The following is a 15,840-nucleotide window of genomic DNA, read 5'->3' on the forward strand; positions in this document are numbered from 1 at the left end:
CGGTATCACAGGCTTAGGTAACGCGCAGCTTTGACGTGATGTAATGATGAGTTAATTAGAAAAATACACGGAAACTGTGATTAAGGGTTTCGGTATGCATTATTTTCAAAAGGGAACATGTTGCAATTGGTACTTGTCTCCGTGAGGTTTGTAAAAAAAACTCGTTCTTGGGACACCGTTGAAAATTGAAAATTCAAATTATATATTAAAGTAGGTACATAATAACTCGTCAGTAAAATGACCCCACTTGCCTCTGTAATTAACTATTTCCTCACCAGTAGTGTGCCATTTTGTTGACTCAAAAAAAATGAAAGTATGCCAAATGAAGGAAAATGTTTTTTTTTGTACACCCCTGCTTTTAAGGGAATGTCAAAATTGCATTGCATGAATTCCATCAATTCGCCAGAAGGTAATTTAAATCATCTCATCATCTAATGAGCAAATTTAGCCTTTTCAAGACTAAATTTGAATATAGTTTGAATAACTGATGATAAATGAACTGGTTCCTGTAATTGGTTGCACAAGAAGGGTTCGAGTATTATCGAAAATGAATTGTCACAATACAAATGCAATTTCTACACGCTTAGAAAAGGAGTGTCCACCAAAAACGGAAAAAAGAGCCCATGTACGCATAACTTACGGTATTCGCGTAATGCGAGTTATGTAAGGAATGAACCCAAAAAGTTCCCATGTACACGCAATAAAAATAATTGTAGAAAAACTATTTATAGCGACGCTTAACCGTGGATCACAATTTCACCAATTTGTACTGGACAAACAAACAGGCAATTTAATTCGCAATATTATATGTGTAATGCAATAAAATATTCATTTCGCGTAATAAATTTACGGTAGTGACAATATATAAATGCATTAATTTTGTTATAAATAAAAAATATTTTCCCATATACAGGTAAAGGAATCCAAAATAGGTAATAATGAAAATATCTAACAATAAAATTGTAAATTCCTTCGACTACCTCTTTGACAATCACCGCTGCTTAGCCTATCTAGACATTAATGGGAAAACGAGACAAGAACGTTAATAACCTTTCTAGTGTTTGTTTAAACTTGTTTTTATATTTTAATACCAACTTACTTTTGATAAGCAAATCGTCTCGTACTTTAATATGTATTAATGGATACTTAACCATTTTTTTTGTTATCTTTGTTATTGTTAAAGATGTATCGGATAATGGAAAGGTATAGGGTTTTATTACTTTGGTCTTTTTCGTGAAATTGAATTACGTACCTTGCTGTTACAACACCTATACAGGCTGATTCAGATTCAAGGGCCACTGTGGGGATCTCGGAAACTGTAAGAGATAGGTAGGTAGTTTAAATTTGGCAAAGTTGCGTATTGTGATGCTTAACAAAATGAAGTTTAAACTGGAAAAATTCCTACTACTTTCGGATATATCGTGAAAAAAACGCAATTTTTCAAAATCGTTTTTATTTTTTACCGAAGATATTTCAAAATAAATGACACATTATTATGGTCACTTTTTTCTCTCTACAACATGCTAGTGTTAACTTTTAAGTCTGACGTTTCGTCTTCGGTTAACCACCATTAACCTTGTTTTTTCTTATGGAAGCCATTTTTATTTTTTGTGTTATTTCATAAAGCATTTTTTTAATTTTGTTGCTAAAACATTGATCTACTAATAATATTTTGAATTCTCAGAGCACCTGGATGCAAAACACCACGATCTAGTGTTACTTAACCATATTAGGGTAGGTAATATCCTTAATAATATTGCTGTGACCCTAACATTCAAGCCGCATCAAAATAAAAGTAATGCGCCATGTTGGGCGAGCAAATAATAATGCTGTGTGCAATGGACCAACCAAAATTAACCATACACAAAACACCTTAATCATAGCTAGGTAGGTAGTTGAAATTTTCTGAATCCCAGCACAATGAAAAATTCCAATCTAGACTTCAAATTCCAAATTTTACGTGAAATAATGGTCACGATTAAATTCGAAAAGGATTACTTGAACAAATTTTGAAGACGCCCGAAATTAACTTTGGGTACTGATCAACTAAATTAATCACAATTATACATGAGACCTTTATCTGGATCGTTAAAAGGGTTCGAATGAACATACGATTTATATGAATTCCGATGACACTATCGCCGTTCGACCCGGTAGATGAGAACTTCGATAAGCCTGCTACGCTCAACTTTTACGCCTTCTCCAAAACATTCGCTCGAACTCGGCTGATCTCCTGACGTAATGACTTTTACTTGACGAACAGTACGAAACTTTAACGCAGGACGTGCGTCTTCTATCTTTCGACTAACAGCACCCTCGCCCCGAAATTGACAAAACGTCCTCTTCTTCCACCAACTTCGTATGTAAGGTCCCTCTCCTACTTCCCAAAACTCGAAAACCATCCAATTAACGGAACGTAGCAACACGACAACCAATTAAAACTCCGTTTCTTGACGCCCCTTCAGTCACGTCTCATAGCAATTTTCTACGTAAAACATGCAGTTTTACAGATAAAATGCATTCTTATCGTTAATAAATTATATCAACCTTCTAACAAAAATAATTAAAGTGCCCATAAATCAGAACTGTCCCTTAAATAATTTAGCAAAGCAAAATCGATAATAAAAATAAGCGATAAATTGCACTACATTTAACAATTCTAGGAACTAATATTTTACAAAAAAAATAAACCATTTGGATACCGATACAGCTAAACACGCAATAATCGTTCCGTGGTCCGTGCTTAAACGTAAAACCCCACCAGACTAATTTAAAACGAAAATTTGAGTAACAATTATGGACCCGTTATTTTCATTTGAACCCAAACCTCAACGTCCACATCGACATTGTTTACATAGCAATATACGCCTTTTAGTTAAATAGTAGGAAACTCTTTTTAAACTTTTGTTTAAAAAAACCGGTGTTAAAAAAATCCAGGGAGCGGGGAGGAAGACTACACCAATTATTGTTGCATATGGCCTAAAGAAAGAGGGGCTCTCATGGCCTGTTTATAGATACCACGCATGCAAACGATCGATAGACATTAATTAAAGTCGATTAATTCATTTGACCACGTGGCACATTAAATCAACTAACTTTCTTCGAGAGACAAACTTCACGATCAAAAAGACAAACCTCGTGTTAAAATCCAGTAGACCGACTGCCTAAATACCCCAAAAAAATAGAGTTTGAAACGTGCATTAATACTATCGGACCACCACCGAAAAAAGCCTCGTTTTTCGTTATGTTCTCGTATTCAAAAGACCTCCTCTGTTCTACCTTAAAAATCTCTTTTAACACTTCGTGAACAGACAGCCAAACCAAATTTGATTAAAGGCAGCTTCGAACTACGCAACGTAATAACAAATATTCTTATCGCAATGGCCAGATAAAACCCTTTAATGCCGCACGCAAATACGACCAAATGTTCTTACCTTTTAACACGTAATTTCACTTTTACAATTAAATAAACATATGACAAGGGGATCAATTTAAAACAAAACTTAAACATTTCCCGAAATGTCTCGATCACCACTTTATCACATTGGAGCAGAACGACTTGGCTACCACAAAATTTGTGCAAGTTGGATCGCTAAACAGCTTACGTACGTTCACAAATTGCAGCGAATGGATTTTGTACTATCGTTTTTGCAGCGTCACCATGACGAAGGAGAAAGCGTTTTTGGGAATAATCGTAACGGGGTTCAGTTTGTGAACGTCGAGACAGAAGAGCAATCGAAGCAATTGGCTACTGAGTTTTGAGTCTGTAGAGGACTTTTGCTAGTGGAGTTTTTGGGCCCTTGTACGAAAATTACTGCAGACACGTACTGTCTATCGAAAATTGATTTTAATTTTTTTTCTCGAACACGGTCACAGATCCGGAAAAATTACAAGAGACCAAAAAGTTTTTAAACAAATCATAAAATTAAATTCATGTTTCACAATCTACCAGTGTCGTAACGAAAAAAAGTGCAGGGGTACAAAATGGGACATGACCCTTGAAAAACCACCCTGTATATTTTCACTACCAATGATGTAAGACTTTCAGCGTAACTTAAATTTCAGATTTGAGCCCAATATCTCAAAAAGTGCAGGAGAGACACAAAAAAAGTGCTTTACAGTAGCACATCGGATTTTTTGTTTCTAACGCACTCTATCAAATTATATTAAATTCAATCATTAAGTGTTCTAACTTCTCTATTCAACTACCCCCCCCCCCCCCCCCAACCCTCAACTAAACAATACTATTGGACAGCCGTAATGCCCTCAAATAGAAAGCTACGTTGTTAGAGATTTCCAAAATAGCACAGTTTAAATGAAAAATAGGTGCCCTATAGGCTATACGTCTCCAAAGCACAGACATTCAGCAATTTTTTCCATGCACAGGAAGCCCTAACAATTACCATGTAACTTCTGTTAGTGCTTAAAACCGGTTGAAGTACTGTATACCTTTGCCATGCGAAAACGAATTCCAATGTGCTCAATTTTTGTTTTATTTTTACTTTTTTATTTTTTTAATTAAAAAGAAAAGAGGGAGCGGAAAAAAGGGTAATCATTACTGAAATTTTAAGGAAACTAAGTATAATGTCATTCATAAGTGTAACAAAATAATTAGTTAACGTGTTCCATTAGTCCATTATGCACAAAGGTACTTATGGAAAATTCGTGCATGTTACTTGCTTTTTACTTGGTTTCGTACATATCCTTCAGCGTTCAATTATTGCATGCGAGTTAATCATAAGTACAAATGAAGTGGTACACTAAAAGTACAACTCCATAACGAGAGAGGGAATTAAGCTGCGGCATCATTAGTATTGCACAAATCCCATCATGAAGAACAATAATGATAGTAGTGATTAAATAGCGGGGTGTCTTAGATAAATGACTGACAGCTTTCAGATCCGCTAGAGTTCCCAATGGTGTATTTATATAATGATAGAGCTGAGGAAACACGAGCAAAGTCGGTGGCAAGCGGGGTCATAACCTGATCCCTGATCCGCACACAATAGCCAAGTCGGGGATAGTGAGCCCAATTACCGGCCGATCGTCCGCCACCCTCACTTTGATCCACCGACAATGTTGCATTGTGAACTTATATAGTTTAGAGCGCCGACAGTACTTTCAACATAATTCTAAGAGTTAAACCGAAATCTTAGCCGAATTTATTCTAAGCTGCATACAACACTAACAGCTTTTAAAGTTTTGGACAGGATTAATTAATTAAGGAACCCTTGTATTAAGGGTTATATTTATTATATGGTTAAAAATATGCGATCCCAAATTTTCAAATCTAATCAAAAGTCTTAGATTAGTTTGCCTTCTCCCAATTATAGTGTACGCCAAACTATTCTGGGTATGTGCGCTTTCTCATAACTTATACGATTAGGTGCAATTATAACTAATCGCAGGCCTAATACCTACACGCATCACTTTTTGAAGTTAAATATAATTTATTTTTGATCGGTTATCACCTTGTCAGTTACCAAACTTTAATTTGTATATCAACCACAACATAATAATCGTTTAATAATCACTTTTCAAACGAAAAGGTTGTCTATTATATCTTCGAGCACAATTTTTATTCGCGAATAATTTTTTTCGTGGGATTTTTGTTTATGGCTCTGCAAAAAAAGTCGACTAAACTTAACAAAACGTTGTACCTTACGAGATTTATACGTGAAAGTTTGATTCCTACCTTTCAACGTGAGTTGTAAAACGCGGTAATTATCACACATACAGATGGGCATGAGAATAAGATCGCTAATCAAAGAAAGTGATTGTTAATCGTACGTTTTCCTTTAAATTACCTTTGAAATGATGATTTGCTTTGTTTCGCTGTCGGAAGTGATATGCAAAGGTTATTTGTTGTGAAATCGGGAATGGATGTTTTGAAAAGAAGCACAATAAACTAATTTACGACCCTTCAATTTTCGAGATCGTGAATTAATTACAGATAAGCAAGCAATATAATGCGCTGTGCTTCAAAACGTTTGCGCACTGCATCGTAAATAATGCGCAATGCATCACATAAAATGTGTTGTGCTAAAAAATAAATGCACAATGCACGAAAATAATTGCAGAACGCCATTAATTTTATGCGCGATGCATTTTATTAATTGCAGCTTGCACCATAATTTTTGCATAATGCATCCAAATAAATGCGTTTATAATAAAATCTAGTATGTAGCTTATGTAAAACAGCACACGCGCGCGCATGTAAGGTACATGACAGTTTATGAATTATTTGTGAAATTGTGAAAATGCCACGAAGATATGTTTGTTTTACTGAAGAAAAACTTGATGTTGCTAGAAAACTTTATGCTAGTGGCAGAAGTGCAAAACATATTATGGAAGCCACTGGTGTAAGTCTTTGTTCAGCGCAGAAATTCATTTCCCACACTAGGTCCGAATTTGTTGATGGACCTCTGCGAAATTTTGAACTAAACAAGAAAGGAAGAAAACCAAACAACAATGGAGAGTTATGGGACGCTATAGAGAATATACTGCTGCAAGAATGTACATTGACCATTCAGCAGATTATACAAAGACTTCCAGGACATTTGAAATGCAATCGCAATGAAGTTGCAAAAGTGCTAAAATAGCATTCATACAAGAAAAAAAGAGCAAAGAAAATTCCACATGAACGAAATTCGCGGGCGAATATTCAAGCTAGAAAAATGTATGCCACCGCAATGGCAGCCGTGAATGATGATAACATGATTTTTATTGATGAATCAGGATTTAACCTACATTTAGGGCCTTTATATGGGTATACTCCCCCAGGAATCACGCCGTCAGTAGCAGTTCCTGGAAATAGAGGTACCAACATCTCACTTTTACTTGCAAGGTGCAAGTAAAATTGTTGGATTTTTTACAAGAGTTGGAGCTATTAACTCTTAACGATTACAAAACTTTTCTTGAAACTGTTGTTTTGCCTCAAATAGAAGACGATATTATAATTATGGACAATGCCCGCATCCATCATGCCAATGATGTCTCTAACTTCTTTAGGGAAAATAATGTTAGGCACAGATATTTACCTCCTTACTCCCCTCAACTTAACCCGATAGAAGAAGTTTTTTCAATGATAAAGTCAAAATATATACATCTTCGACCAAAGCCACGTACAGGCGATAATGTGATAGAAGCACTTGAAACTATCTTGGAATCGCTTCAAGAACAGGATTTTCTGAGGTTCTACCATCATATGCGAGAATATTTAAATAAAGCATATAACGAAATCAGATTTGACTAACAAATTTTTATATTGTAGTTTTGAAACATTTATGATTTCTATTCCACATAAATATAATGTAGGTTTACATAAACGTTTCCTTTGTACCAACGTAATTTACATATTACATTTCATAATTAAACTAGTAGTCCAGGCGCTAATATAGGTATTGAGCATTCACTGGAAGTCTAACGCATTTTGACTTTTGATTATTGTTGAGGGCATATAGTAGATAAAAAATATCGATGTCGTCGCATTTCCGCGGTGGGCATAACATGAGGGGGAGGGGGCAAAGTCGCGCGCGTGGCGATTCACTTTATCGCTTCTAACTCAAAGACGGTAATAGTTAGAGCAATACTTGAAGCGGCTATTTACAGCTACTTATATTGGCTACAAAAAATGTCCTAAGGATAAAAGTCGTACTTCTAACCGTTTCGTTACAAATAAATTATTTCGGAATATATCCAAATCCACTGAAAATCATATTTGCCACATATTTCTTGAATCTGTAAGACAATTTTAATAGTGTCGTTTATATGTTGTAAGAGTAATTATAAAATAAAACAAGTATTGTCATCATATTTTAATTGGCATAATGTAGGAATTAAATTTAAATCTTCAAAAGATTGCCCGATCACTAAACATGTTTAAGTAATGCAGAAATTACTTCTCACATAATGTTTTGGTAATGTCCCCTCGAATTAGTTCCAATATTAAATGCCTGCATATCCATCGGGAAGTAATTTTGGTAATCTTCAGAGTGATGATTCATCAATTTTTGATGTATCTACACCTGGCGTATTCCGAACAATTTATGAACGTAAAGGGTAAAAATGGTACTCATGCAATGCTCGCCAGCATTGATGTTATGCAAATCTCGAAGCAGTTCAGCCCTGCAAATGCAAAAACTGCTCCAAAAAACATGTAACTGTTTATCAAATAATTCTTCTTGTTATTCTTATTGCAAATGTGTTGATAAATGCAGAAACCCATTACAAACTAAAGAGTCTGACGAAGAGAGCGAAGGCGAGAAAGATTTGTGACTGGGTGCCCAAGTACGTGGTGGATAACTGTTACTGTATAAAGCTATATACATACAGGGTGACAATTTGAAAACTTACCACCCCCCATATCTTAGTAAATAAACGAGATATTTAAAAAAATCAAAATCCGTTTCGGTAATTCGGAGGGGGAACCACAATGACATAGTTGGCGACGCACCCCCTCACACCCCTGCGCCCCAGCCACCCCAACTTTTAAATCTTAAATAGTAACCCCCCATGTGCGATACGTCGTTGGAAAGCTCTGAAAAAATGCTTTCCAACCATACCAAATAGCATTACATTTAGGTTAGTAATTATCGTGCAAATCAAAAAATAAACATGGAAAATCGTATTTAACTTGAACTTCCAAAGCCGACTTGACAGCAACTCATTTTTGATCGCCAGTTATAATCTATTCTAAAACTCTTGTCGAACCTTTCCTATGTTGGTTTTGCAATATTTCGACATTCTTGAATTATTCTCTCTCTTAGTTCGTCTATGTTCGCCGGTTGCGTTTTAAATACGACAGATTTCAAATGTATCATATTAGTTTATTTTTTGATTTGCACGATAATTACTAACCTAAATGTAATAATATTTGGTATGGTTGGAAAGCATTTTTTCAGAGCTTTCCAACGACATATCACACGTGGGGTGTCACTATTTAAGATTTAAAAGTTGGGGTGGCTGGGGCGCAGGGGGTTGGAGGGGGTGCGTCGCCAACTATGTCATTGTGATTCCCCTCCGAATTACCGAAACGGATTTTGATTTTTTTAAATATCTCGTTTATTTACTAAGATATGGGGGGTGGTAAGTTTTCAAATTGTCACCCTGTATATTTATCTAATAACATACATTATTAAATTTATCTTACACATATGTGGATTAAATATGATTTATGATCGAATTTAGATATATTCAAAAATAATTTATTTGTAACAAAACGGTTAGAGGTACGACTTTTATCCTTAGGGCCTTTTTTGTAGGTAATATAAGTAGCTCTAAATAGCCGCTTCAATCAGTGCTCTAACTATTACCGTCTTTGAGTTAGAAACGATAAAGTGAATCGCCACACGCGCTACTTTGCCCCCTCCCCCTCATGTAATGCCCACTGCGGAAATGCGACGACATCGATTTTTTTCATCTACTATATGCTCCCAACAATAATCAAAAGTCAAACTGCGTTAGACTTTCAATGCATGCTCAAACCCTTTAGCGCCCGGCCTATAGGTACCTTTCTGTTTTTTTGAAGTTTATAAGACATACAATCTTTTCTCCTTATGTGTGTAATACGCTAATATAGGTACTACATAAATAAAAACTATGTCTAATGCAATTTATTGAAAGCATAGTGCAAAAATACATGTGCCAAATGCAATTAATAAAATGCATCGCGCATAAAATTAATGGCGTTCTGCAATTATTTTCGTGCATTGTGCATTTATTTTTTAGCACAACACATTTTATGTGATGCATTGCGCATTATTTACGATGCAGTGCGCAAACGTTTTGAAGCACAGCGCATTATATTGCTTGCTTATCTAACTGAATAATGAATAATAGAGATATACATGTATACTAAATGGTAAGAATAGACCAGTGAACGGATCCAATGCGTAAGTGAGAGGGCGGTGGTTATGTGTACTTGGCTCTTGGGACAGAGCAAATCTGTCAGCTTCCATGCAGTTCCATCAAATCTACCATGGGGAAGGTCACGTCCTGCAACGAGGGTTTCATCTAAACCGCCTCGTGCGTCAGTCGCCTACTATTAGGACCTGATTGATAATCTTCCAAGTCGTCCAGGGCATAGTCGAGGTGTTGCAGATGAATGCGGACATCCCTCACTTGGCCAACGATTGCCAATGAAGTGTTCTCAACGGTAATCGTAGCTACATTGGTGCAGTTGTTCGCTGAACAACTCAGTGAAACGGCACCTATGGGTGTAAGGCTATTGTTTACAATAGCCGAGATAACCCGCAATGAGGAAGAATCGGTAATTGGGTTATAGGGAGTCGAAACATCGACTACCCTATACAGAGAGATCCTCTAAGTCTCAAAGGTCGAAACTCGAGAATTTTGAGAGATCTGATTGTTTCACCAGTGTCCATAATTAGTTTGCGCTTTAGATAACAAGGGTAACTCGAAACTGAGGCCTTATGCTACATAACATCGCCCTTATGTCCCAGCCTCATGCAATTTGCGCAGGGTGCCTTCTGTCATGCTGTCATGCCATGTCAAGCCATTCTACCCGACGTATACACGACTGCTGGCCAAGAGATGCTAGCGTACGCCACCGTCGCACTCACGTATCCAATGACCGCACATCACCTTCAAGGATTTGTCCGCCGAGGAAAAGACTTCCTCGAAGGCAGAACCGAAGTTCCAGGAGAGGATGGGCTCCTTGATCTTCTCTCGAGGTGATCATACGAGATATCTAAGATGGAAAGTCTAGGGGGGGTTGTATCTTGCGACATGTAAATGAGGCCCGCTTTCTCACTGTATCTTTGGAGGTCGATATCAGTTCCTTAAGGCTTAGGGTTACGGCACCAAAGGCAAGTTCACAGAGGCCAAATAACTTCCCACGGGGTCGATCTCTGCCTGACATCACTTGGAGGAGCCCTCCTTTGACTCCACGGGAACAGAGGAGCAGGAGGGATATGTTGGTCACGGCGAGGTGACTCTGTTAACCTGCTGCTCAATACTATTGAGACGCACAAACACAGGGGTTTTTCTCTTTTTGCCGTACACAGGAAACTAATACTGCTAGGCAGATTTACTGCCTGTGCTTCCTTGCCAGCCTCACCACGAGGAGGTAGGGGGCTATATTTCTGTGAAAGAGTACTTGTGCTTTTAGAAATGGCAAACAACTTTCAATTAACGAAATGTTTTCTTAAGAAAGTCGAGGCGTTTTTGGAAATTACTAGATTCAAGCACGGAGCCCTGAAGATAGTGAACATTGCCAACACCCCCAAGCAGGCCCAAGGGGAAACGCAGACGCGTACAAGAAGTCAGGAGAGAGCAGCAAGACACCAAGAAGAAAATCGACAACAATGAAAGAAAACCACCGAAACATGTAACGGGAAAGAAAAAATGGAAAAAAGAAACGGAAGAATCTCAGATGGGGACAAAGAAGGAAGCTTGATAATAAATTGGCGGTTTAGAAATAACAATAGAGAAAAATGAAGCCGAAATTCAGCACCAAACCCGAGAAAGAATATACAAGAAATAAATTTCAAAATTCGAACAGTGAATTTAACCGGCGACAAGAAGAAGTCCATACCCTTTTAGTCTAAGAGCTGATGGCTACGGAAAAAAGTGACTTATTGCTACATGGCTGATTTTTTTGGCTCCGTTAACTTAGCACCACCATTTCAAATTTTTGACTAAAGACAGATTGCGCTAGAATCTCTATGGCTAGCGCCAGCTAGCGCCACTTTGAGTTCAGCTAGCGCCATTATAGATTTTGCAGAAAAGCCCTTGATTTTCGGGGGGTGCTATGTTAACGCTAGCACCACCATTGCGTTCGATCATTTCCAAAAGCAAGCGCTGTGTTCGTCAGACCTAGCGCCAGCTAGCGCCACAAATTTTAGAGCTAGCGCCACCCCCCAATAGTGAGGGGAGCAATTTTTCCTAGCACCACCATTTTGTCTTTTCATGTAAAATTTTGACGTTTTGTGTTCTGCTGACCTAGCGCCACTTTGAGTTCAGCTAGCGCCATTATAGATTTTGCAGAAAAACCCTTGACTTTCGGGGGGTGCTATATTAACGCTAGCACCACCATTGCGTCCGATCACTTCCAAAAGCAAGCGCTGTGTTCGTCGGACCTAGCGCCAGCTAGCGCCACCAATTTTAGAGCTAGCGCCACCCCCCAATAGTGCAGGGGGCAATTTTTCCTAGCACCACCATTTTGTTTTTTCGGGTAAAATTTTGACGTTTTGTGTTTTGCTGACCTAGCGCCAGCTAGCGCCACAAATTTTAGAGCTGTCATCACCCTCCAATAGTTTGGAGGGAGGGGGCACCACCATTTTGTCTTTTCGGGTAAAAATTTGATGTTTTCTGTTCTGTAGACCTAGCGCTCAAGTTAACCTAGCGCAATTATAAATTTTGCAAAAAGCCTTTAACTTTTGGGGGTTTATTAGCCTCTAACACCACCATTGTGTTCGATGAATACCAAAAGCAAGCGCTGCGCTGTGTTCTTTAAACGTAGCGCAAAGCTGGCGCCCAATCCCCAACATTGTGGGGGTCCTTTTTTTTATAATACCACCGGTTTGTTTTTTCGTGTTCAATTTTGCTATTTTGTGTTTTGCTGACATCTCCCAGATAGAGTCAAAATCTTAAGAGTAGGCGCCACACCCAAGTAGTCTGGGACAGTTTTTCGTAGCTTTATGACTTGGCACCACTGAAATATTTTGGATTAATTTTCTAGTAAAACGAGTGGTGTGGTAGCTGAATCTGCGGCAAGTATTAAAATAAGGAAATACAGTTCAATTATTATAGAACAGAACCATATTTTTATACCTTTCGCAGTAGAGGCATTGAGACCTTGGAGTAGAGAAGCTCGAAAATTTTGTGGAATACCTGGGAAAACGCCTATTACCAATATTACTGGGGAACCCGAGCTACCACTTACTTACGACAAATGTAAGTATTGCCATACAACGTGCAGGTAACGCGGCCAGGCAGTGTAATGGGGACCACGATCCCCATGGAAGAAAATTATCATTTATTAACGAGCTCCTAGCGAGCACGATATCTCGATAACGTATGGAGCGATTACGATAAAATTTTGTAGGTGGATTCTTTACGAGATTCTTTATCAAATTTGTAGATCGGAGTTCGTGAACTGGCAATGTAACCCAAAAAATAAGGAAGGCCCTTTTGACATCTTCGTGAGTTATGAACCGAATTGCATGAAATTCAATATGCGTATAGCTTTAGCCATATAAAACGCAATTCCAAAAATTGAGCCTAATCGATCAACATTCACAATGCTCTTTTCGCATTTCGACCATTTATAAACCGAATTGCAAACTTTTTTATTTATGAAGGATTTAAATGAAATTTGATACATAACCACTTGGAATAAAAGTAAATGTTGGAAAATTAGTAGTTTTGAAACATAACCACTTGGAATAAAAGTAAATGTTGGAAAATTAGTAGTTGTGATAAGTTTTTCTTAAATATTTAAAAAACTATACTATTTAGCGCGAAATAAAATAAATAATCTACAGTAAATTGTGAACAAAAATGGCCTCATATATAATCTTGCTAAATTGAACCATTCCAGAGTTACGGAGGGTGTAACAGTAGAAATTTTTCATCTTTTTTTTAGATTCTTTTGGAAAAAATATGAGATTATCACTAAGGAAACTATTTTTTTTGTTAAAACCGGTTAAAACAAATTGCGCTTTAGTGACCGGTGGTATGTTACTGATAAGTCCTTGAAGGAACGATAACGTCATCACCTTCTCAAGGGGGGCCATTTTTTCAAGAGACTTCCACTATGAGGGACAGTAATTCCTGGGGAGTTGCAGGATGTGTCGTTATTGCTCTCAGGTGTTCGACAATCTTGCATTCCCACTTCATCGGGTTCTTCTTCTCATGCAGCCTCTGCTGCACCTGATGGTAAGTTCTAAATGAATGTTCTACCTGGTAGCTGCTGAAGTGGGGAGAAGCGCAGCCAACTTGAACAGTGAATGTATAGGATGCTTTGAAATAGCTTGCAAGTAACACTGGTAACGAAAACAAGCCAGATCTTCAGTGTTCTTTACTTCAAACATGATTACATTTTTCCAGAAAATCGAAAAAATACAAAAAATGCCTACTTTTACACCCTCCGTAACTCTGGAATCGTTGACTTGAGCAAGATTATACACAAGACCATTTTTATTCACAATTTAATGTAGATTATTTTGGATATGGTACTTTTCTCGCCAAACCCCATAGTTTTCTAAATATTTAAGAAAAACACCAAAAACTACTAATTTACCAACTGGTGTAACTTTTTACCAAACAATATGTGGACTGTATAGAACAATTTGCAGTTAATGGGAAACTTTTACTTTTGATGTTTAGGTTAAGCCGTTTTGTCGACTAATTGCACCGTACTATATTATGAATTTTTAATTTTAAAATTTCCATATTAGGTACTGTTTCTTGTGAAATTTTTCTGTTTTGTGCTCTACTCACTAAACAATTCTTTTTGTAAGTCACAGTATTAATTTCACTACCACAGTATTGCGAGCTAAATCGTTTAGAACACAGCGCAGTGCAAAATTTGAAAATTTCAACGAACGTACCTACTCATAACCTATATAAAGTAGTTAAATCAATCAGCATATTTGTTAATTCTGCTAAAAAACAAAGAAGCAGTTCTTATATACTTATGTGTAATTTCCGTAGCTAACTAATTTTTATGGTGCAAAAAGGCATATGTGTTTTATATGATTAATACACTCCATTAATATACGACCAATCAGCTAGGTGATTGTTTCAAATTCTAACCAATCAGATGATTTTTTATCTGATTAAACGCTAGGTAGCTTTTTACAGCGATAAAAATGCGTGTAGGAATACGTAAAATATGTAGTGGTTGTAAAATTTACTCTTTTATTTATCTCCGTAAAATACACTCGACCTTGGTCAAGATAATTTTATTTTTAATTCACTCAAATTTTGTTGTCTTCTGGAAAACACTCTCGATCAAAAGCATAATATTAATAAAATCGCTCCAGCTAAAACGGTCGCGATTTTATCACACTTTTGGTTTCGAGTTTTTTCCGTTGCAACAAAACTTTCGTGTAAAAATAAAATTATGCGATTAAAAATCAAGCTCTCGTGTATTTACTCTCGATAAATTACCTATATACCTATGTACGTCACGTCGACTACTATCTAAAGGTGTTTTTTTAACAATACAGATTTACCAACATTCACACAATTAACGCGCCTGTAAACCCTTGATGTGACAAATAATTTACAACTTTTGCGCATTCATAAAGGATTTAAGTAAGTTTGTACCTGCATACCTCACCGTCAGTTTACTTCGAAGTGAAGGGTTACAATCTTGCTACTTTATATACAAATTTTAGTATTTTTATTGGAACTTTTTACTTTAAACAGAACGATCAATCCAAAAAGTAAAGGATTTCAAATTGAAATAATTTGATTATTATTTCCGACCTTAAGAGGGACAGATTTGCACATTCGGGTTTAAAAAAGGTAAAGAGTTTGACCATCCCAGATGCGATGTCTGTCCGTTAGCACAATAGTTCGATAACGAATGGACCGATTACGATGAAATGTTGTAGTTGGATCCTTTATCAAATTTGTAGATCGAAGTTCGTGAATTGGTAATGTATCCCAAAAAATAAGTAAGGCCCTTTTGACATCTGCGTGAGTTTTGAACCGAATGGCATAAAATTCAATATTCGTATAGCTTAAGCTATATAACACGCAATTCCAAAAATTGAGCCTAATCTATCAACATTCACAGTGCCCTTTTCGCATCGACGTGTAAATAAATATGGAAAACGAGCTCCTGGGTATGGCTACAGCATGTGC

The sequence above is a fragment of the Photinus pyralis genome, unplaced genomic scaffold (genome assembly GCF_008802855.1).
Source record: "Photinus pyralis isolate 1611_PpyrPB1 unplaced genomic scaffold, Ppyr1.3 Ppyr1.4_LG4, whole genome shotgun sequence".
Lineage (NCBI taxonomy): Eukaryota > Metazoa > Arthropoda > Insecta > Coleoptera > Lampyridae > Photinus > Photinus pyralis.